At 36.8% G+C, this 24,065-nt stretch overlaps 1 pseudogene; it reads left to right on the forward strand.

Annotated features, from left to right (window-relative positions):
- Window positions 1-23,534, forward strand: part of LOC141511987 (receptor expression-enhancing protein 6 pseudogene) — a 29,625-nt pseudogene extending 6,091 nt beyond the window's left edge.
- The last annotated feature ends 531 nt before the right edge of the window (window positions 23,535-24,065 follow it).

Below are 24,065 nucleotides of genomic sequence, written 5' to 3' on the forward strand. Positions count from 1 at the left end.
TAATAATAATAATAATAATAACAAAAACAATAATAATAATAATGATGATGATGATGATGATGATGATGATAGGGGCAGCTGGGTGACAGACAGAGCACTGGCCCTTGAGCCAGGAGTACCCAGGTCCAAATCCAGCCTCAGACACCCAACAATCACCCAGCTATGCAACCCCAGGCAAGCCACCCAGCCCCATTTGCCCTGCAACCTACCCCCCAAAATAATAATAATAAAAATGTGCTTCAGTCTGTGTTCCAACACCACTAGCTCTGTCATGGGTGAATCACATTCTTTATGATAAGTCCATCACAAAAGTTACTTCCATATTTTTCCACCATTGTCATTGCTGATTGTAATTCCCTCCATTTGTACTTCTCCACTACCATGTACTATATTTTCTCTCTCCTTTCACTCTGTCTCTGCTGTAGGGTAGCTGAGTGGTGCAGCAGACAAATCCCCAGCCCTGGGGCCAAGAGGCCCTGAGACCACATACCACCCATTAGGCCTAGCATCCACCTGGCCCTATGGTCCTGGACAGGCCATCCAATCCCAGCCCCTTGCAAGAAGTAAAAAAGAAAATGTGTTATATCTGACCACTCTCCCCCCATGGTCCATCCTCTCCTCCATCACTCACATTCCCCCCCCTTCCCCCTGTCCCTCTTCTCTCCTTCTTACTCCAGATGTCTATACCCCCATTGAGTATATATGCTATTTCCTCTCCTAACCACCTCTGATGGGAGCAAAGATTCCCTCATTCCCCCTTTGCCTTCCCCTCTTCCATATCATTGCAAAAAAAATCCATTGTAATAAAGAAAAAGCTTATTATATGAAATATCTTAGCCTATTCCTCTTCTCCTTTTTCTTTCTCCCATTATATTTCCCTTTTATCTATTGACTCCATTTTTACACCACATTATATCTTCAAATTCAGCTTTCTCCTGTGCTTCATCTATAAAAGCTCATCTACCTGCTCTATTAAATGAGACGGTTCATATGAGTATTATCAGTATCATTTTTCTATACAGGAATACATGTAGTTCATCATCATTAAGTACCTCATATTTTCCCCTTCTCCTCTACTCTCTATGCTTCAGCTGAGTCCTGTATGTGAAGATCAAGCCTTCTGTTCAGCTCTGGCCATTCCAACAGGAATATTTGAAATTTCCCTGGTTCGTTGAAAGTCCATCTTTTCCCCTGGAAGAGGATGTTCAGTTTTGCTGGGTATTTGATTCTCAGTTGCATTCTAAGTTCTTTTGCCTTCCGGAATATTATATTTCAAGCCCTATGAGCTTTTAATGTAGTTGCTGCTAAGTCCTGTGTGATCCTGACTGCAGCTCCAAGATATTTGAACTGTGTCCTTCTGGCTGCTTGTAATAATTTCTCTCTGACTTGGGAGTTCTAGAACTTGGCTATAATACTCCTAGGGGTTGGTTTTTTTGGGATCTCTTTCTCGGGGGGGATCGGTGGATTCTCTCCATTTCTATTTTGCTCTCTGCTTCTAGGATATCAGGGCAAGTTTCCTGTAGTAATTCTTTGAAAATGATGTCAAGGCTCTTTTCCTGATCATGACTTTCAGGTATTCCAATAATTTTTAAATTATCTTTCCTAAATCTGTTTTCCATATCAGTTGTTTTTTCAATGAGATGTTTCACATTTTCTTCTAATTTTTCATTCTTTTGGGTTTGAAGTATTGAGTCCTGATTTCTCATAAAATAAGCACCTACTGCTGATTCTTTTATAGCTTAGGTGGGGAGTCCATTGCTCATCCAAAAGCTGACTGAAATTTTCCAGGTTATATGGCATGAAGAGGTTATCCCCCCAAGAATTCAAGGATGCCTCATTTGTCCATCTCTATAAAGGTAAAGGGAATGAAGTGTCCTGTGACCATCGCAGGGGCATTTCTCTCTTAGTCATTGCTGTTAAGATTCTTGCCAGAGTCCTTCTCAATAAATTGATCCTTCACCCAGGAGATGGTCACCTCCCTGAGAGGTGTGGCTTCTGAAAGGGTCAAGAAATATCAATATGGTGTTTTCTAACCAATCACTTCAGGAAGAATACCAGGAACAGAACAGAGATATGTATACAACATTTGAGATCTGACCAAGGCCTTTGATACTGTTAATCATGAGGGTTTGTGGAAAATAATATCAAAATTTGATTGCCCAGAGAAGTTCATCAGTATTGCACAACAATTTCATAGCTTGCCCAAGTTCTGGATAGTGGATGATACTCTGTTTTCAGTCATGTTATCAAATGCCTTCACTGAGCATGAACACAGGATCAAAGTCAGCTGCTATAGTGATGGCAAATTCTTCAACTTGAAAAGGCTATAAGCCAAGACCATAGAGGAAGGTGTGTTGGTGCATGACCTTCTGTTTGCAGATGATTGTGCACTCAATGCAGCCTCTGAAACTGAGATACAACAAACTATGGATTGATTCTCTGTTGCTTGTGCTAATTTTTGTTCTAACAATTAACATCAAGAAAACACAGGAACTCCTTCAGCTGGCATCACAACAGCCATATGTGCAACCATTGATTACAGCAAATGGAGAAGTTTTGAGTACTATGGACAAGTTCACTTACCTGGGCAGTTTCCTTTCCAGGGAAGTACACATTGGCAATGAGGTTGACACATGCATTGCCAGAGCTAGCTCAGTATTTGGGAGGCTCTGAAAGAAAGTGTGGGAGAAAAGAGGTATTAAAGTAACTACCAAATTGGAGGTCTACAGAGCCATTGTGCTGACCTCATTGCCATATGCTTGTGAAACCTGGATAATCTACCAGTACCAAATCAGGAAACTTAATCATTTCCATTTAAATTGTCTTAAGAAGATTCTGAAGATCATCAGACAGGAGAAGATTTGCCTAATATTCCAACATTACTATAGAGAGGGCAACTACGATGAACTAGACCAGTTGGAGTGCCAGTAGTATGCTTGCCTAAAATAACTATTTTTATGGGGAACTCACAAGGGTATCAGAAGAAATGATACTGGGACACTCTGAAGGTCTCTCTTAATTTTAGAAATGATTGTAAATCATGGGAGACACTGGCACAAGATCACCTAGCATGTCATTCCCTCATCAGAGGGTGCTGCACTGTATCAGGAAGGCAGAATTAAAGCAGCTCAAGGAAACATGACACATATATGTCTAGAATAAGCACCTCAGGTGTTCACATGGACTATTTGTGCCCAACCTGTGGTAGAACATTCCAAATTCATATTGTTCTGATAAGTCACAGTCGGACACATTGTAATTTGTCTCAAACATAGTGATGTCATTTTGATCTTCAATAATTAAGGACAAAAAGCAACTATTCTGTTAGGGATAATAAAAATGCCATCTCAGAAGAGGAAAGCAGTGACAAATTGCATATGAAGCCTCAAAAGAATATATTAATTGATCTCAAAACAAAAATCTCTTGGAAGAATTCAAAAAGGATTTTTAAAAACCAAAGAAGAAAGGAAGACAAAAAATGGAGAAATGAACTGGGAGTCATGCAGGAGAATTAAGAAAAATTGACTGAAGAAATCAACTTCTTTAAAAGTAAAATGACCAACTAGAAAAAAAGAGATAATTCATCAAAAAAGTAAAAACTAACCAACTAGAGAAGGAAAACAAATGGCCTGGCAAATAGATCTAGAAGAGATTAATTTACAATCTATTGGTTTACTTGAAAGCCTTAATGAAAAAAAAATCATGAAAAATATCTTTCAGGAAATTATCATGAGAAACTGCCCTAATATTCTAGAACCAGAAAGAGATCTCAGAATAAAAACTCCAAGGAATATTGTAACCAAAATTCAAAATTCTCAACTAAAGGAGAAAATAAAGTGAGCAGTCAAAAAGTAGCACAATCAGAATACCAAGGATCCACAATCAGAATTACAAGACTTATCAGCTTCAATATTAAAGGATTAGAGGACCTGGAATATGATATTCCAGAGGGCAAAGGATCTTGGATTACAACAAAGAATCAACTCTGCAAAATTCAACATATTCATTAAGGGAAAAGATAAACTTTCAATAGAAAAGAGTGATTTCAAATTTTTCTGATAAAATTACCAAACTAAATAGAAAATTTGATCGTCAAATACAAGATTCAAGAGATATATAAAAAGGAAATGAGAAAGAATGCTAGTAAATAACATCAAAATGGATACATCCTTACAAGGGAAAATAATACTTGTAATTATTGAGAATTGTATTTCACTTAGGATAGTTAAAAGAAACAAATTTAGAGGAAGGGTATGGATATAGGATTCCATATATATAGTGAAGGAGAACTGCCCTGATATCCTGGAACCAGATATCTTTTAGCCAATACCTTAGCTAATGACAGTTGAAAGAAGTTGGAGGAATTGTATTTAGAAGGTATGAGTATAAATGGGTAATGATCATGGGAGAGGGTAGTCATATACAACACAGTTTTTCTTACTTTTTGCAAGGTAATATGGTTGGGTAGCCTGCCAGGACCATGTGGTTGGGTGGCTGTTGGGTGTCTGGGATGGAATTTGGGCTTGGGTCCTCCTAGCTCCAGGGCTGGTGCTCTGACCAATGCACCACTCAGCTATCCCACAACACACTTTTAAGGAGGAATAAAGTGAAAGGAGAGAGAGGTAATGGAAAAAAAAATGGGAGTAGGGAGGAATGGGTGGAGGAAAATGCAATTAGCAAAAGCAACTGTGGGGAAAAAAGATATTGAAGCAACATCTCTGATGGACTTATGATAAAGAATGCGATCTATCCCAGAGATGGGTGATATCTGAACACAGATTGAAGTTCAATATTTTTCTTTTTCTCTCACTTTATTTTTGTTAGATTTTACTGTTTTGTGGGGGGGAGGGGGATTATGTTTACTTTAACAATGAGACTGTTTTAGTAATGTACAAATAAATTAATAAAATTTTAAAAAATAAAATAAATGGATCATGAAGTGATTTTGCTTACAAGGACTGTATTTCTACTGGGATAGAGGGAAGAAGTTTACTTTGAGGGTCTAAACATAAATGAATCATGAAATGATTTTTATTTACCCCATTGCCTTGCAAAAACCCCCCCCCACAATTGGGTAAATGGAAAAAGATAAAAACTCCTTCAAAAATAGAATTGACCAACTGATAAAGGAAATATAAAGTAAAATAAAGAATGAATACTCTTCTTTAAAAAAAGGACTGGAATCTGTGGAAACTAATGACTTCTGTTAAACAAAATTTAAAAAAAATGAAAAAATAGAAGAAAATGTAAAATACCTCATTGGCAAAACAACTGACCTGGAAAATAGATCCAGAAGAGACAATTTAACAATCATAGGACTACTTGAAACTCTTGAAGGAAAAAAAAAGCCTGGGTCCATACTTCAGCATATAGTGAAGAAGAACTGCCCTGATATCCTGGAACCAGAGGGCAAAATAGCCATTGAAAGAATATATCAAACCCCTTCTGAAAGGGATCCCAAAAGGAAAACACCAAGAAATATTGTGGTCAAATACCAGAACTGTCAGTTCAAGGAGAAAATTCTGCAGTAAGTTAGAAATAAATAATTCAAATACCAAGGGGCCATAGTCAGAATTACATAGGACTTAGCTGTATCAACATGAAGGGAGAGAAGGACCTGGTGCCTGGAATATGATATTCCAGAGAGCAAGGGAGCTCAGCTTACAGCCAAGAATTCACTAGCCAGCAAAACTGAGCCTTCTCTTCCAGTGGAAAAGATGAACATTTAATGAAATAGGAGACTTTCAACTTTTCTGGTCTGAAAAAGATCAGAGAAAATTTGGTCTTCAAACAGGAGTCTCAAGAAATACATAAATGTTAGGGATCCTTGAGGACCACAATTGTAAAATGACAAAGGTAATGGTTTAAAGACCATGTTGGCCTCTTGTTGTTTTGCGAACATACAGGTTCAGTTTCTCAGGAAACCAGAATGACCCAAATCCCTTTGCTTTTCCATAAGATCAGCATGACCCAGCTCCTTTGTTTCTCCTGACATTGATCAAGAATTGCATTATAGCAAGAGCAATGAAGTACATATAAAAATGTGTAACTGTTTAATGTGTAATGATCTAACAAATGTGTAATCTTTAATATGATTGGTGCTTAAGTTGGTAACATGAGTTGTCCACGAGTACAGAAGTAGACTAGGATATAAGCTGCTGTGTGACCCTAATAAAATTTGGAGTGCTTTACCATCTCTGCCTCCTGTCTCATTCACTGCAAGCTGAGAACAGTCCTCTGCTGGTCAGAGAACTCAAGTAGTCAGTGCACCATAACACATGAAAATGTAAACAGGGAAAAGAAAAAACTTATCTAAGAAGTTTTAACTGGTTATATCCTCACCTGGTAGGAAGATTATCATAACTCTTGATAAATGTAGCTCTATTAAAGGAAATATACTTAGCCAGAAGGAATAGACATTCACAACATATCCATGACTTTGATGGAACGATTTAAAAATAGTATCTTATTAAGAAATGGGGACAGTAAAGAGATGGGGGGAAAGGGAAGATTGAATGAGATAAATTATATCACATGAAACGGTGGAAAAAACCTATTTCAGTAGAGAGGAGGAAGAGAGGAGGTGAGAACCACCTGAATCTTACTCTCATCAGATTTGGATCAAAGAAGGATTAACACACACTCATTTGAGTTTAGAAAGTTATCTTTCCTTTCAAGTATTAAGAAGGGAAAGGGAGGAAAAGGAGGGACTGACAGAAGGAAAGGAAGAAAGAAGGGGAAAAGGGAAAGGGGAAAGAAAAGGGAGGGGGTTGGATAGAAGAAGGTAAACACAATTGAAGGAGATGGTATTCAAAAGCAAAATACTGGGTAGTAGAGATAAAGTGAAAAAAGGGGAAATTTAAATGGAGGGAAGATAGCACTGAAGGCAATAAAGAGTTAGTAATTATAACTTTGAATTTGAAAGGATTGAACTTTCCCCAAAAGATGGAAGCAGACAGCAGAGTGGATTAAAAACCAGAATTCTACAATATGCTGCTTACAAGAAATGCATTTGAAGCATATATATATATATATATCTTATGCTGTAATATATATACATATATATATATGTATATATGTATATATATATATATATATATACATATATACATATATTATACTGTAAAGGTAAAAGGTTGGAGCAAAATATATTACATTTCCACTGAAGTGGAAAAGGCAGAGATAGCAATCCTTATCTCAAAGCAGCTGCAAAACCAGATCTCATTAAAAGAGATAAGGAAGGAAACTATATCCTCCTAAAAGGTACATAGACAATGAAGTAATTTCAATACTAAATATATATGTATCAGTGGTATAGCATCCAAATTTTTAGAGAAACTGAAAGAGTTACAGGGAGACATAGATAGCAAACTCTGCTGGTAGGAAATCTCAACCTCCCTATCTCAGAATTAAATAAATATAGCCATAAAATAAACAAGAAGGAAGTTAAAGAGGTGAATATAATTCAGAAAACTTAGGCCTGATAGACATTTGGAGAAAACTGAATGAGGATAGAAAGGGATGTACCTTTTTTGCAGTACATGGCATATTCACAAAAAATCATTTTACATATAAGGAAACAGAGATAGACAGATTAAATGAATTTGTACAGGGTCACACTACTAGCAAACATTGGAAACTGAATTTGAATTCAAATGCTCCTGACTCCAGGTCCAGTATTCTATGTACTGTGCCACTTAGGTATACCATCCAACCAGTAATAATTACTATTTATATAATATTTAAAGGTTGACAAATTTCTTTCTTTTCAACAATTTTTTGACATAAGAAAGTACAGAAATTATTGACCTCTTTTTACAGCAAAAGAAAATGAGAGATTAAGTATCAAATAGTAAAATTCAGAGTCACATTTTGATCTCAGGTCTCTTGACTGCAAGTTTAGTGCTTTTTGTTATAGTCCATGGTGATTCTTGTCCCATTCATTCTAACTCTGCCTTCTGATACAACATAAAATGTTTTCTCTTTCTACGTCATCACCAAACATTGACTGAGCCCCTAACATATACAGAGCAATGTACTTAATATATACAAAGAGAAATGAGGAAGAAGAGGAGAATAGTGATGACAGATCATATTTATATCATACTTTTTAAGGTTTATAAGGCATTTTTCATATTGACTGGGGGTTTCCAATCTAGTTGGAATAACCATAACAAGATAAGCAGAATATGAGTTCCTTGATGACAGAAGTTGCTTTTTGTATTCATATTCCCAGCACCTAATGTAAGGTACTAACAGTTCTTTACATATTGCAGATACTTAATATTATTGAATCAAAATGATTAAATAATGATAAACTTATGTGACATTTAATAACAGAAATTATATTTTGTGTCCCATCCCACCCCCATTTCATTCTCTCTTCTCCAGAATAAATACAATCAGTTTCTTCAACCATCTCACATGTGGCATGTTTTCCAGACGTCTCATCATCTTACTGACAACTCTGACTGAGTGGCATCTGCCAACTGTAGTCTTCTCTCTCTGGATATACTTTTGTTTATTTATATTATTCTTTAGGTCATTAGAGTAACCCTCCATTCCTAAGCAAACCTCATGGCTAGATGTTGCAATGATAAATGCCGAAGTCATACAGAAAAATCTTTAAGCAGTTCCACAAACATCCCTAGGCATGCAACATGCTGAATCACAATGATCAAACCTAACCAGCATTTACCTGTCAGGATTTCTTTGACAATATGCAATATATAAAACCCACCTGGGACAGCTCAGTGTTTCACAGAATTAGTTGTCTAATCAGTGGTGAGAAAAATTTTTTGTCATATTTTAAGATAATACTCATCTACTGCCTGATACTTTCTGCTAGACATTTATCAAATTCCAGAAATAGCCTCTCCAATTCCAGTCACTACTCATAAAAGGGTATTGGAGATGTAACGGATCTTTTCAGCCCTAACTCTTTTGACTTTGAGATTGAGCAGTGTTCTGTGTTTTTTTGTTTGTTTGTTTGTTTGTTTTTATGTGTTTGCAAGGCAAATGGGGTTAAGTGGCTTGCCCAAGGCCACACAGCTAGGTAATTATTAAGTGTCTGAGGCCAGATTTGAACCCAGGTACTCCTGACTCCAAGGCCAGTGCTTTATGCACTAGCTGCCCCTTGTTTTGTTTTATTGCATAGTGGTCACCACCTTGGACAGATATAAATATTACCATCAAGCACCTACTTGACTTGGGAGATTTGATTATATCCACTCTCATAGCTCATCTGACCAGAGTCATGACCATGGTAATGTTGGCCATCCCAGTTGTCTGTAACTGATAGTTGCTATATAGCAAAGGTTATTAACAGGGCAACTCTACCTATCAGGGATGCTAAGTGGAGCAATAGTAAAGTGTAATCAAAGTCAACAGAAAATTTCCAACTATTCCTGTTTTCTCCTTCTAAGGGAGAAGTGACTGAACTTACTTAAAGTACAGTTGTTAATATGGAACTCTAGGGCAGAATGAGTGCTGTGCATGATGCCACCCCCTAAAAAAAGGACAAATGCTATAACAATGACTGTCCTGCTTCCTTGTCTCCCCCTCTAGGATATGTTTTATGTGTCCTGTTTCAGAGCAGTAGTCATGGTCAGTGGATCAGAACATTGTTGTTGTGGGCAGGGACTTCCTCAGACTAAGTCCATGGGAGTGTAGACCAATGAGTCATATATGTCATTCAATAGTTTTTTTTAAAAAAAGTTTACTTAGACTTTATTTAGACTTTATTTAGACTCAATAAGAGTCAATGAGGACACCACATTGATTCAGATAAGTAAAACTTTCCAATGTTAGGGAGATTATTTGTCTGCCTCTAAGAAGAGTACTGAAGCTGTAGATAGCATTTTGTACTCAACCCTTCAACAATCTAAACCAGTCTTTCACACCAGTGAAATATTAAGGAAACATTCAACTCCCTTTAAAGAAAAGAACTAACATGACCTGTGCATGATAGGACTTAAAGGAAAAAACTAACCCAGCCTAAATGACATTATCCTAGGAAATATCACTCTTATGACTGTTATTTCATTATCTACTTTTAATAGGTCCTAATCTAGTTTATATATATACTGTTAAAATCTAAAGATTAGTGAGAATTGGTCTTATGCTATTGGAGCCACCAGTAGTGATTTAAGATGGGTATCTCAATATATAAAATTGTAATACAATAATCTAAGAGCTAATCTCTCCCTGGGAATAATAATAGTACTTTGAATTATAGCACTTTGAAGTTTGCAGTGCTTTTACAAATATTACCCTCAATATAACCTTGGGAGGAAGGGCTATCATTACACCATTTTATAGTCAAGGAAACTGAGGCATACAAATTAAGTGACATACTAAGGTGTACAATTAAGTAAATGTATGAATCAAGTCATTTATTCCTGACTGTCATTCCTACACTCTAGGAATGACAACTAGATGGTGCAGTGGGTAGTTAGGTTAGGACTCATTGTCTATGGCAAAAGCAGACATAAATGTTTTGGACTATATCTTCCATTTAATGAAATAATAATAATATACATAGAGCCCTCCTTATGTAATTGGAGCATTTCACTAGACTCTTCAGAGAGCCAGGTCCTAAGAGTGAAGTTTCTAAATAATCTTTTTATATTCCTCAGAGAACATGAATATGATTATGGTATTTTGGACAGAGGTGGAAGGGAACAAATGGAACCAAGATACAAATTATTGGACTACTATTTCCATCTTAAGATAACAGGAGATAAGAAAGCAACAGTTTCTTTAAAACATTCTCATGTTAAGTATAAGACAATAGTACTACATGTGTCAAGAGAAGCTCAGCTATGGCTGCCTGGGTGATCTGCTCCCCCCTCCCCCAATTTGTAGTGGGTATTTGTTATTAGTATTCAGATCCAATATAAAAGTCACTAGAGAGGAAGAACTATATTCACTGTATTTTTTTATTCAATGGGAGTCTTTTGTGCTGTGACTTGGCATGTTGCACCAAAATCAAGGTCAACTATGCCAGAGAGAGAATGTAATAAGACTATAATATGGGAACAGTGGTAAATCTGAACAAGTTACTGACTTCTCTTCCTTCTTTCCCTTCTCATAAGACCATTTCTGAGAGATCCTTGGATGTTGTAGTATATCCACTTCAAAATTCAAATCTTACTGATGAATTATGTTGGTCTTAGACTCCTTGAATATCAGTCCCATTCATTAAAAGCCTTGTTATAGATTTATCCATAAAATTCACTATTTAACTATTAATAATTCAAAAAAGCATTTTATTGAATATTTATAGAAAAAACAAAAACAAGACCTGTCCTCAAGAGGCATAGGCTCTAATGAGTAAGAAAATATGTATATAAATAGGTAGATACACACACAGAGTAGATAGAGGGTAATCTTAGATAGGTTGGATATTGCCTGTCTAAGCTGGGAAGAATGAGAAAGATCTCCTTTAGAAAGCAGACTTATTCTAACAGTATTTCTTTTTTTCCAATTCTATGAAGCATAGTATTCAACATTAATTTTTTTTAAAATTTTGAGTTCCAAACTTTTCTTCCTCTCTCCAATTTTTCCTTCTCAGGACAGCAAGCAATCATATATAGGTTATATGTGCACAATCATGCTAAACATATTTACATATTAATCATAATATAAAATAAGAATCAGAGCAAAAGGGAAAAACCATGAGAAAAAAAAGCAAAAAACAAATTTAAAAAATAGTGTGCTTTGATCAGCCTTCAGACTCCACAGTTCTTTCTTTGGATGTGGCATTTTCCAACATGTCTTCCAGATTTGTCTTTGAAAACTATATTGCTGTGAAGAGCTAGTCTATCATAGATAGCATCACACAATGTTGGTGTTGCTATGTATAATGTTCTCCTGGTTCTGCTCACTTCACTCAGCATCAGTTCATGTAAGTTTTTAAAGGTTTTTCTGAAATGTGCTTGCTCATCATTTCTTATAGAACAATAGTATTCCATTATATTCATATACCACAACATGTTCAGTCATTCCCCAGTTGATGGACAACCCCTTAATTTTCCATTCTTTGCTACCACAAAAAGCTGGAATTCATAAGTCTCTAAGAGAAAGACAGAAGTGAAGTATAATGAATGAAACAATTAAACATATAAGAAAACTGAAAGGATTTAAAGGGGCCAAGTTGTTAATAACTTTGAATCCTAAATGGAGTTGATATATTAAGCTATATGTAATAGGGATCCCCTGAAGTTTACTGAATAGGGAAGAAACAGGGTCAGAGCTATGTACAAAGACAAACAAAAAAGTAGAATGTTAAGAACAGATTCATAATCATATGACAATGAAAAAAAGAAGCATATGGTATTTTGCATACCCTGATAGACATTACAATCTATACAAGGAGATAAAACCAACACATAAAGTAAAGAATATTTAAGAACCAAAGAGAAGTATGCTGTTATTCTAGGGAATATATTCATTGACAGAGAACTTACCCCGAACATGTGAAACCACAACTTGTGATTATGGGCACAAATGATGCTGCTAAGAGAGAATCTAGAAAACATTATAAAGAATTCTCAACTGTAAAGAAACTGAAGACCTCCAGGATAGAAATGGTATTTTCATTTCTATGATTTCTTGAAGGAGTTTTGGAAAGGAAAAGAATGATTTATAAAATGTGCCCTGAATTAAGAAGATAGTGTAAGAGAACAGGATTTAGATTTCTGAGATGTGGCTGAAAATATAGAAATGATGAATTCTTAGACAGTGATGAAACTCACCTAAAAGGAGCTAGTAAAACTATTTGCCTTGAGTCTTATAAATCTATTTTAAAAGGCTTTAGACAGAAAATAGGGAAAGGAGAAAATTACCTACTGATAACTACTAATGTAGATTCATAGAAAATAGCCACAGGAAGAATAGTAGATGAGATAACCCAGAAATATGAGGATACAGATTCTTACAGTTTAAAAATGAAACCTATAGCCTCAAATGTCTATGTACAAATGCAAAAGTATGAATAGAAAATTAGAGAAACCAAGCTCCTAATGCAAAAGGGCAAAATTTGCCTTCACAGACATCATTGAGACTTGGTGGTGTGCTATTCATGACTGGAAAACAGCTTTAACAGTATATCTTAATATCAAAGGGTCAAAGTAGAGCAAAAATTTAGAATTTGAAAGAACCTCATAAGTTTCTCTAATCCAACTTTATCACTTTACAAGTAAAGTTAAAGTAAAGAACTGAGGCATGGAAAGTAACTTTTCAGAGGTCTCACATATAATAACAGAAGTGGGATTTGATTTAACCCTCTTTATTTTATACCAGGACAGACAAACCAGAGTAGCATAAATACAAAGATCCTCTAATTTAAGAAAATTCTTAAACCAGAATGGGGAAGTATGATAGAGACCATTTGGATAAAGATCAGTGAAAGCAGAAACAAGATTTAAAATGTTGTCAGATAATACTATAGACCCTCCTGGATAGAAAGAGAAAGTTTATGAGTTTGAAAAACATCAGAAAATTGCTGCAGAAAAATGATATAATAATGGTGAATACCCTTCAATTATTCAGACATTTGACAATCTGTGGAAAAAGTAAAGCAGCTAATAATTTCTTGATTTGTCTTAATAAGTTTGTCCTTCAATATGTGGGGAAACCAATGAGGGGAATTACTATTCTAGAGATAATTACTCTCTATATAGTACAGATACATTAGGAATCTAGTGGGGGGGGGAGACTGGAGACAATGGAACTACTTCATTTTAGAAATGATTATTTTCCATCTTGTTTTTATGTACTCACTTCTGCCTATTAAAATTTAAGGCTGATTTTCTTCTTATACTTGCATTTACCTGTAAGTATTTAATATGTCTTTTTGCTAGTTAGTTAGCTGGGAAAGCTAAGTAAAGTCTGACTTGAACCTTATATTTTGGAAAATCAAAGTTGAAATCATTTAGAGAAAGGATAGAATCCTATGGTGTAAAATTCTAGAGGGAAAATGAACCTAGAAAGGTTGAAGAATGAAATTCTGACAACATCAAGGGAATCAATTCCAATGATTAAAAAAATGAGTAAATTGTTTGAAAAGATTGCTAGGAAACATCTTTCAGCTTAAATTTTAAAAAGACATGTAGAAGATGGAAGCAAGAACAAATAATAGAAGGAGGAGGGGCATGACCCTATAAAATGGAATTAGGAAAAATAAATCTCTGAATGTGATATCAAAATAATATCAGAACAATAGTTTGCTATTTCTAAAAAGTTACAGCTTCACTGCTTGGTAGATATGAAGATGACAATAAATAAGGGAAAGGCAGTAGAACTATTTGAGTCTTATTTTGTTTCCACTTTTTCTCCCAAGGAGAATAATCTTGGATTGTAAAGGATTGAACAAAAATTATTAAATTAAATTAAATTTTTTTTCTTTTTTATTAAATAATTGACAAACATTAGCATTTATATAAACAAAGAACAGAAAAAGATGGAATATAAAACTGTGGAACTCAATTAGATACAGATTTTTTTAAATTTATTTTTATTAAAGATATTATTTGAGTTTTACATTCCCCCCCCCCAAATCTTGCTTCCTCCCCCCCCCACGGAAAGCACTCTGTCAGTCTTTACGTTGTTTCCATGTTGTACCTTGATCCAAAGTGGGTGTGATGAGAGAGAAATCATATCTTTAAAGAAGAGAAGTCTAAGAGGTAACAAGATCAGACAATAAGATATCTGTTTTTTCCTAAATTAAAGGGAATAGTCCTTGTACTTTGTTCAAACTCCACAGCTCCTTATCTGGATACAGATGGTACTCTCCTTTGCAGACAGCCAAAAATTGTTCCCAATTGTTGCGCTGATGGAATGAGCAAGTCCTTCAAGGTTGAACATTACTCCCATGTTGCTGTTAGGGTGTACAATTTTTTTCTGCTTCTGCTCATCTCACTCAGCATCAGTTCATGCAAATCCCTCCAGGTTTCCCTGAAATCCCATCCCTCCTGGTTTCTAATAGAACAATAGTGTTCCATGACATAGACATACATATACCACAGTTTGCTAAACCATTCCCCAATTGAAGGACATTTACTGGATTTCCAATTCTTTGCCACCACAAACAGGGCTGCTATAAATATTTTTGTACAAGTAATGTTTTTACCCTTTTTCCTCATCTCTTCAGGGTATAGACCCAGTAGTGGTATTGCTGGATCAAAGGGTATGCACATTTTTGTTGCCCTTTGGGCATAGTTCCAAATAGCTCTCCAGAAGGGTTGGATGAGTTCACAGCTCCACCAACAGTGTAATAGTGTCCCAGATTTCCCACATCCCTTCCAACAATGATCATTATCCTTCCTGGTCATACTGGCCAATCTGAGAGGTGTGAGGTGGTACCTCAGAGAAGCTTTAATTTGCATTTCTCTAATAATTAATGATTTAGAGCATTTTTTCATATGACTATGGATTGCTTTGATCTCCTCATCTGTAAATTGCCTTTGCATATCCTTTGACCATTTGTCAATTGGGGAATGGCTTTTTGTTTTAAAAATATGACTCAGTTCTCTGTATATTTTAGAAATGAGTCCTTTGTCACAATCATTAGTTGTAAAGATTGTTTCCCAATTTACTACTTTTCTTTTGATTTTGATTACATTGGTTTTCCCTGTGCAAAACCTTTTTAATTTAATGTAATCGAAATCATCTAATTGGTTTTTAGTGATGTTCTCCAACTCTTCCTTAGTCATAAACTGTTCCCCTTTCCATAGAACTGACAGGTAGACTAGTCCTTGATCTTCTAATTTGCTTATAGTATTGTTTTTTATGTCTATGTCCTGTAACCATTTGGATCTTATCTTGGTAAAGTGTGTGAGGTGTTGGTCTAATCTAAGTTTCTTCCATACTAACTTCCAATTATCCCAGCAGTTTTTATCAAAGAGGGAGTTTTTATCCCGGTGGCCTGACTCTTTGGGTTTATCAAACAGCAGATTACTATAATCCTCTCCTGCTTTTACACCTAGTCTATTCCACTGGTCCACCACTCTATCTCTTAGGCAATACCAAACAGTTTTGATGACTGATGCTTTATAATATAATTTTAGATCGGGTAGTGCCAAGCCACCTTCGTTTGCATTTTTTTTCATTAAGCTCCTGGCAATTCTTGACTTTTTATTTCTCCATATGAATTTACTTACAATTTTTCTAGGTCATTAAAGTAATTTTTGGAATTTTGATTGGTAGGGCACTAAACAGATAGTTTAGTTTTGGTAGAATTGTCATTTTTATTATATTAGCTCTACCTATCCATGAGCAGTTGATATTTGCCCATTTATTTAAATCTGCTTTAATTTGTGTGAGAAGTGTTTTATAATTGTTTTCAAAAAGATTCTGAGTCTGTCTTGGCAAATAGACTCCCAAGTATTTTACACTGTCTGAGGTTACTTTGAATGGAATTTCTCTTTCTAGCTCTTCCTGCTGTTTCTTGCTAGTCATATATAGGAAAGTTGAGGATTTATGGGGGTTTATTTTATAACCTGCAACTTTGCTAAAATTGCTAATTGTTTCCAGTAGTTTTTTTAGATGATTTCTTGGGATTCTCTAGGTAGACCATCATGTCATCTTCGAATAGTGAGTTTTGTCTCTTCCTTCCCAATTCTAATTCCTTTAATTTCTTTTTCTTCTCTAATTGCTGATGCTAACATTTCTAATACAATATTGAATAGTAGTGGTGATAATGGGCACCCTTGTTTCACCCCTGATCTTATTGGGAATGCCTCTAGCCTCTCCCCATTGAGTATAATGCTTGTTGATGGTTTCAGATAGATACTGCTAATTATTTTAAGGAACAGTCCATTTATTCCTACACTCTCTAGTGTATTTAATAGGAATGGATGCTGTATTTTGTCAAAAGCTTTTTCAGCATCTATTGATATGATCGTATGGTTTCTGATAGGTTTGTTATTGATATAATTGAATATACTAACAGTTTTCCTAATATTGAACCAGCCCTGCATTCCTGGAATAAATCCTACTTGATCATAATGTATTATCCTAGTGATGACTTGTTGTAGTCGTTTTGCTAAGGTTTTATTTAGGATTTTTGCATCTATATTCATCAGGGAAATAGATCTATAATTTTCTTTCTCTGTTTTAACTCTTCCTGGTTTAGGTAGCAGTACCATATTGGTTTCATAGAAAGAGTTAGGCAGAGTTCCATCTTTCCCTATTTTTCCAAAGAGTTTATATAAGATTGGAACCAATTGTTCCTTAAATGTTTGGTAGAATTCACTTGTGAATCCATCAGGCCCTGGAGATTTTTTTTTTTAGGGAGTTCACTAATGGCTTGTTGAATTTCTTTTTCTGAGATAGGGTTGACCAGGTATTTAATCTCTTCTTCATTTAACCTGGGCAACTTATATTTTTGTAAATATTCATCCATTTCACTTAGATTATCAAATTTATTGGCATAAAGTTGGGCAAAATAATTTTGAATTATTACTTTAATTTCCTCCTCATTGGTGGTGAGTTCACCTTTTTCATTTATAATACTAGTAATTTGGTTTTCTTCTTTCTTTCTTTTAATCAAATCGATGAGAGGTTTATCAATTTTATTGTTTTTTTCATAATACCAACTTTTGGTTTTATTCATTAATTCAATAATTTTTTTGATTTCAATTTTATTAATTTCTCCTTTAATTTTTAAAATTTCTAATTTGGTATTTGATTGGTGATTTTTGATTTGTTCTTTCTCTACTTTTTTTTAGTTGCATGTTTAGTTCATTGATTTCCTCTTTCTCCAATTTATTCATATAAGCATTTAGAGCTATAATATATCCCCTGAGAGTTGCTTTGAATGAATCCCATAGGTTTTGGTATGTTGTTTCATTATTATCATTATCTAGGATAAAATGGTTAATTCTTTCTATAATTTGTTTTTTGGTCCACTCATTTTTTAAGATGAAGTTATTCAGTTTCCAATTTGCTCTGGGTCTATATCTCCTTGGCCCAGTATTGCATATGACTTTTATTGCATTGTGATCTGAGAAAGATGTATTCACTATTTCTGCCTTTCTGCAGTTGATCATTAGGTTTTTATGTCCTAGTACATGGTCAATTTTTGTATAAGTTCCATGTACTGCAGAGAAAAAGGTATATTCCTTCCTATTCCCATTCAGTTTCCTCCATAAGTCTACCATATCTAATTTTTCTAACAATCTATTTACCTCCCTAATTTCTTTCTTGTTTGTTTTATGATTTGATTTATGTAGATCTGATAGCAGGAGGTTGAGGTCTCCTACTAGTAGAGTTTTGCTGTCTATGTCTTCCTGTAATTCTTTCAGTTTCTCCTCTAAGAATTTGGGTGATGTCCCACTGGGTGCATATATATTCAATATTGAAATGACTTTATTGTCTATGGTACCTTTTAGGAGGATAAAGTTTCCTTCCTTATCTCTTTTAACACTATCTATTTTTGCTGCTGCTTTGTCTGAGATAAGGATTGCTACCCCTGCTTTTTTTACTTCAGCTGAAACAAAATATATTTTGCTCCAACCTTTTACCTTTACTCTATACGTATCTCTCTGCTTCAAATGAGTTTCTTGTAAGCAGCATATTGTAGGGTTCTGGTTTTTAATCCACTCTGCTATTTGCTTACATTTTAAGGGAGAGTTCATCCCATTCACATTCAAGGTTATGATTACTAATTCTTTATTTCCCTCTGTGCTATCTTCCCTCTGTTTGTATTTTTCCCCTTTCCCCCCCTTTTATCTGTATTGCCCAGTATTTTGTTTTTGAATACCACCCCCTTCAGTGTGTTTGCCCTCCTATATCACACCCTCCCCTTTCTTTCCCCTTTCCCTGTTCCCTTCCCTTCCTTTTGTTATTTCCCCTTATTTCCTCCACTCCCCTTCCCTTTCTCTGTCCCCCCTCCCCTTTCCCCCTTTTACTTCTTGAAAGGTTAGATGTTTTATAAGTTAACTGAGTATGTGTAGGTTGACTTTAAGCCAAGTCTAATGAGAAGAAAATTCAGGTGTTTCTCCTCTACTCCCTTCTTCCCCTCTATTACCATAGGTTTTTTGTACCTCTTAGTGTAATGAGATTTGTCCCATTTAATCCCCTCCCTCCTCCCGTCTCTTTCCTGTCCCCCTTTTTAGGGAGGTAGTGTATTTTTTTTAGATCATTCTATCTAAGTCATAGAAAATTCTGAGTGTCTGTCCCTTCTAGTTCAGTATATTCTGTTGAATAGAGTCCAAATTCCTGAGAGTTATTAGAGTCTTTTGCCCCAGTGGAGTTAACACCAGTTACATCCCATTAGATATCAGTCTCATGGATAGGTCATGGATGTCCATCATTTTTGGCTAGGTATATTCTCTCTGTTAGAGTTACATTTCTCAGGCTTTATGAGACTCTCTAACCCCCCCCCCCCCCCCATGCTGGGATATAGCCAGTTTCAACTTGCTGGATTGCAGTTTTTTCCTTTTACCACCCCCCCCTTTTTTTACCTTTTCATGTGTCTCTTGAACCTCCTGTTTGATATCCAAATTTTCTGTTTAGCTCTCGTCTTTTCATCAGAAATTTTTGGAATTCTTCCATTTCGTTAAATGTCCATCTTTTTCCCTGGAAGAGAAGGCTCAGCTTTGCAGGAAAGTAGATTCTTGGCTGCATTCCAAGCTCCCGTGCTCTTCGAAATATCTCGCTCCAGGCCCTTCGATCCCTTAAAGTTGATGCAGCCAGGTCCTGCATGATCCTTACTGTGGCTCCTTGATATTTAAATTGTTTCTTTCTGGCTGCTTGCAGGATTTTCTCTTTCATCTGATAGTTCTGGAGTTTGGCCACAACATTCCTTGGTGTTTTCCTTTTAGGATCTTTTTCTGGTGGGGATCGATGTATTCTTTCAATAACTACTTTGCCCTCCGATTCCATGATGTCAGGGCAGTTTTCCATCACTAGATCCTGTAATATTAAGTCCAGGCTTTTTTTCTCTTCAATGTTTTCAGGAAGTCCTATAATTTTCAGGTTTCCCCTCCTTGATCTATTCTTGAGGTCAGTGGTTTTGTTGATGAGGTATTTCACATTTGCTTCTATTTTTTCTATTTTTTGATTTTGTTTAACTGACTCTTGCTGTCTCGTGGAATCATTAGTTTCTGTAGACTCCATTATTTTTGGGGGGGAGAAGTTTTCTTCATTAACCTTTTCCAATTGGTCAATTCTACTTTTGAAAGAGCTTTCCATTTGACCAATTGAGGTTTTGAGAGAATTAGTTTCTTTTTGCATTTGCTCATTTGAGGATCTGAGAGAATTATTCTCATTTTGTAATTGTCCAATTGATGATCTGAGAGATTTATTCTCCTTTTGTGTTTGTCCAATTGTACTTTCTAAGGTTTTGTTTTCTTGTTGCAAGGTATTGTCTCCCCCAAATTTTCCAGTTGATTTTTAAACTCCTTCCTTATTTCTTCAAGGAAGTCTTTCTGTGCTGGAGACCAGATTGTATTCTCCTCAGATGTTCCAGGTCTCTCTGGGTTGGGGTCTTTCCCTTCCAGGAATTTTTCTATGGATCCACCTTTCCGCTGACCCTTCTTCATTATGCTAAAACTTTGAGTTGGGTGGGGCTGGTTCACCTGGGCTTGGGATCTCTAAAGGCTTTACTGAGTGCAGTTTCTCTGGCTGGCCAGTAGGATGTGCTGGTTGTCCTCTCTGGGGTGTCTGTGACCTTGGTTGCAAGGCCTTCTCCCCTTGCTTGAGGGAGGGAATTGGAGCTATTGAATTCTTTTGCCTTCAATCAATGGTGGGCTTTACCCTGGCCTGAGGTGATTCCTCAGCTGGGCTGGTTCTTTTGCTCACACACCTGAGCCTGGGGCAGAAATAATTTGCATTTGTTTGGGAGGAGGCCTCAGTGCAATGGAGGCATGGGCTCAGAGTTTCTCAGACCTGAGGAGCCCAGGGATGGTGTCCACAGCTGTCCTGCACCAGACCTCTCCCCGCAGCCCCTTCCCCAAGCTCCAGGGGGACAGCACCAACACCAGCGCCTCTGGTTCCCCGCAGACCCAAGCCCCCTTTGTCCAGCCCCACCGCTGATCCAGCAGGTCCGGCTCTCGGGCCCTCAGACTCCTGGTTCCGATTCAGCTGTTGGTCTGGCTGATCTTCCCTGGGAGTTCAGACTCACCTGCCGGTACTCAGCCAAGGCTGCTGCGGGAGACAAATCCTGAGGTAGATTTTCCTTTCCTGGCTTTTCTTTCTGGGTTTCCTGCTTCGGATTTCTTTTAAGAGGTTTGTTTCATGTGATAGATGGGGAAGAGATCAGGAGACTTTAGAACTGTGCCTGTCTTCTCTCCGCCATCTTGGCTGGAAGTCCAGTTGTAAAGATTGTTTCCCAATTTACTACATTTCTTTTGATCTTGGTTACATTTTTTTTTTATCTGTGCAAAAGCTTTTTAATTTAATGTAATCAAAATCATCTAATTGTTTTTTGGTGATGTTCTCCAACTCTTCCTTAATCATAAACTGCTCCCCTTTCCATAGATCTGACAGGTAAACTAGTCCTTGATCTTCTAATTTGCTTATAGTATTGTTTTTTATGTCTATGTCCTGTAACCATTTGGATCTTATCTTGGTAAAGGGTGTGAGGTGTTGGTCTAATCTAAGTTTCTTCCATACTAACTTCCAATTATCCTAGCAATTTTTATCAAAGAGGGAGTTTTTATCCCAATGGCCAGACTCTTTGGGTTTATCAAACAGCAGATTACTATAATCATCTCCTGCTTTTACACCTAGTCTATTCCACTGGTCCACCACTCTATTCTTAGCCAATACCAAACAGTTTTGATGACTGATGCTTTATAATATAATTTTAGATCAGGTAGAGCTAAGCCACCTTCTTTTGCACTTTTTTTCATTAAGCTCCTGGCAATTCTTGACTTTTTATTTCTCCATATGAATTTACTTACAATTTTTTCTAACTCATTAAAGTAATTTTTTGGAACTTTGATTGGTAGGGCACTAAACAGATAGTTTAGTTTTGGTAGAATTGTCATTTTTATTATATTAGCTCTGCCTATTCATGAGCAGCCGATATTTGCCCATTTATTTAAATCTGCTTTAATTTGTGTGAGAAGTGTTTTATAATTGTTTTCAAAAAGATTCTGAGTCTGTCTTGGCAAATAGACTCCCAGATGTTTTATATTGTCTAAGGTTACTTTGAATGGGACCTCTCTTTCTAGCTCTTCCTGCTGTTAGATACAGATTTTTTAAATTACATGCTTAGGTCAGTGGTTCTCTAGTTTTTGGATTCAAGATTCCTAGATGCACCTGAAAATTAATGAGGCATTATTCACTGTTAGAAATTAAAGCATTTTAGGATTAATTATAAAAATATTTTTAGAGTTGCCGGAGCACGAGGTGGGAGGGAGGGACGTGGAGCCAGAGGTACGTGTCTCCCGGAGAGGGAGCCGCAGAGGAGCTCGGAGCCTCCAGCCCTTCCCCGCTCCCGAGCTCAGCGACCATAGCCAGCCTCAAGCAGCGCTTCCAGAGGTTCCTGGAGCAGAAAAACATCATCACCGACTTCCTGGGGAAGCTGGAGGAGCTCTCCGGCGTCAGAAAGTATTACCTGGCCACACATTTCATTGCCTTCCTGGGCCTTTATCTCATCTTTAGCTATGGTGCCTCCCTGATCTGCAATCTCATCGGATTCATCTACCCAGCATACGCCTCCATCAAGGCCATTGAAAGCCCCAACAAAGATGACGATACCACTTGGCTAACCTGGGTGGTGTACAGCATATTTGGCCTGACTGAGTTTTTCTCTGACATCTTCCTTTTCTGGTTCCCCTTCTACTATGTTGGGAAGTATGTCTTCTTGCTGTGGTGCATGTTTCCAATGGTCTGTAATGGCTCCCAGATCTTGTAACGTTGCCTGATCCGCCCCATCTTCCTAAGACATCAGGCTTCCATGGACAGCCTGGTGAATGACCTGAGTGGACCAGCCCTGGACACAGCAGCCAACTTGACCCGGGAAGTCCTCCAGACTTTGACTCATAGTTGGACATTGCTGAACATCCATGGAGCTTCTCAGGTCTCTCCAGAGGTCCACAACCAATGCAGGAATGATTCATCCACTGAAGATAAAGTGACGAGATCATCTCTGAGCCAGAGGCTTCCAGTAACTGGACATCCTCCACCAGGGACCATGGCCCCCAATGCTGGCTCATGTCTTAAGCAGCTGATCCCTCCCAGCTGCATCTCCCCAACTCCACCTTCTTGGACTTTCGGGCATTAGAGAAGTCTCTGGACGTGGGGGGGGAGGGGCCTCTGCCCATCTAGGTTCTATCAGCCTCGACCAAGGGCCCTGTTGGTGCCCAGAATTCTCTTAACTATACTATTGACCATCTATCTGCCTCTGGCCCCCTAGACTCACCACTGGTCTCCCCATAGGTTGCTAAATGTGTCCTGGCTATCCCAGCTGCCTATGTATTAAAAAAAAAAATCCTACACAGCCCGCCCCCCAATATTTTTATCTCAACCTCTGAAAGGGGCTCAATGATACCCCATAATCCATGTACCTTATGATAAAGGATCAGATAAAAAATATAGAATTATAGTAGCAAAAAGCATATATATGCTGTTTATGAGTTCAATATACAAACTGATACCAGAAGTGACAGATATGGTTGCTGCTGATCTACGTGATCTTTAAGAGATTATGGAAAATAGTGACATACTAGAGAAAGGATAATTATCCTGACTGTCTTAAAAGAAAAGAATAGAATTGAATCTACAAAGTGAAAGTCTGTATGCTTAAATTCAATTACCAGGAAATTTCTAGAATGCATAATTACTGAAATGATTAGAGAACATGTTAAAAAGAAAGCAATGATCACAAAGAGTCAGCAGTATGATTTCATTAAGAACAAGTCATACAGACTAACCTCATCTCTCTCTCTCTCTCTCTCTCTCTCTCTCTCTCTGTTGATTTCCAGACTTATAGTCCAGGAAATTTCTGTAGATGTACTTTATCAATTTACCACAGCATTTGAGAAAGTCTCTCATTCAATTTTTTTTTTTTTTTAGTTTTTGCAAGGCAATAGGGTTAAGTGGCTTGCCCA

The sequence above is a fragment of the Macrotis lagotis genome, chromosome 2 (assembly GCF_037893015.1).
Source record: "Macrotis lagotis isolate mMagLag1 chromosome 2, bilby.v1.9.chrom.fasta, whole genome shotgun sequence".
In the NCBI taxonomy this organism is placed as follows: Eukaryota; Metazoa; Chordata; class Mammalia; order Peramelemorphia; family Peramelidae; genus Macrotis; species Macrotis lagotis.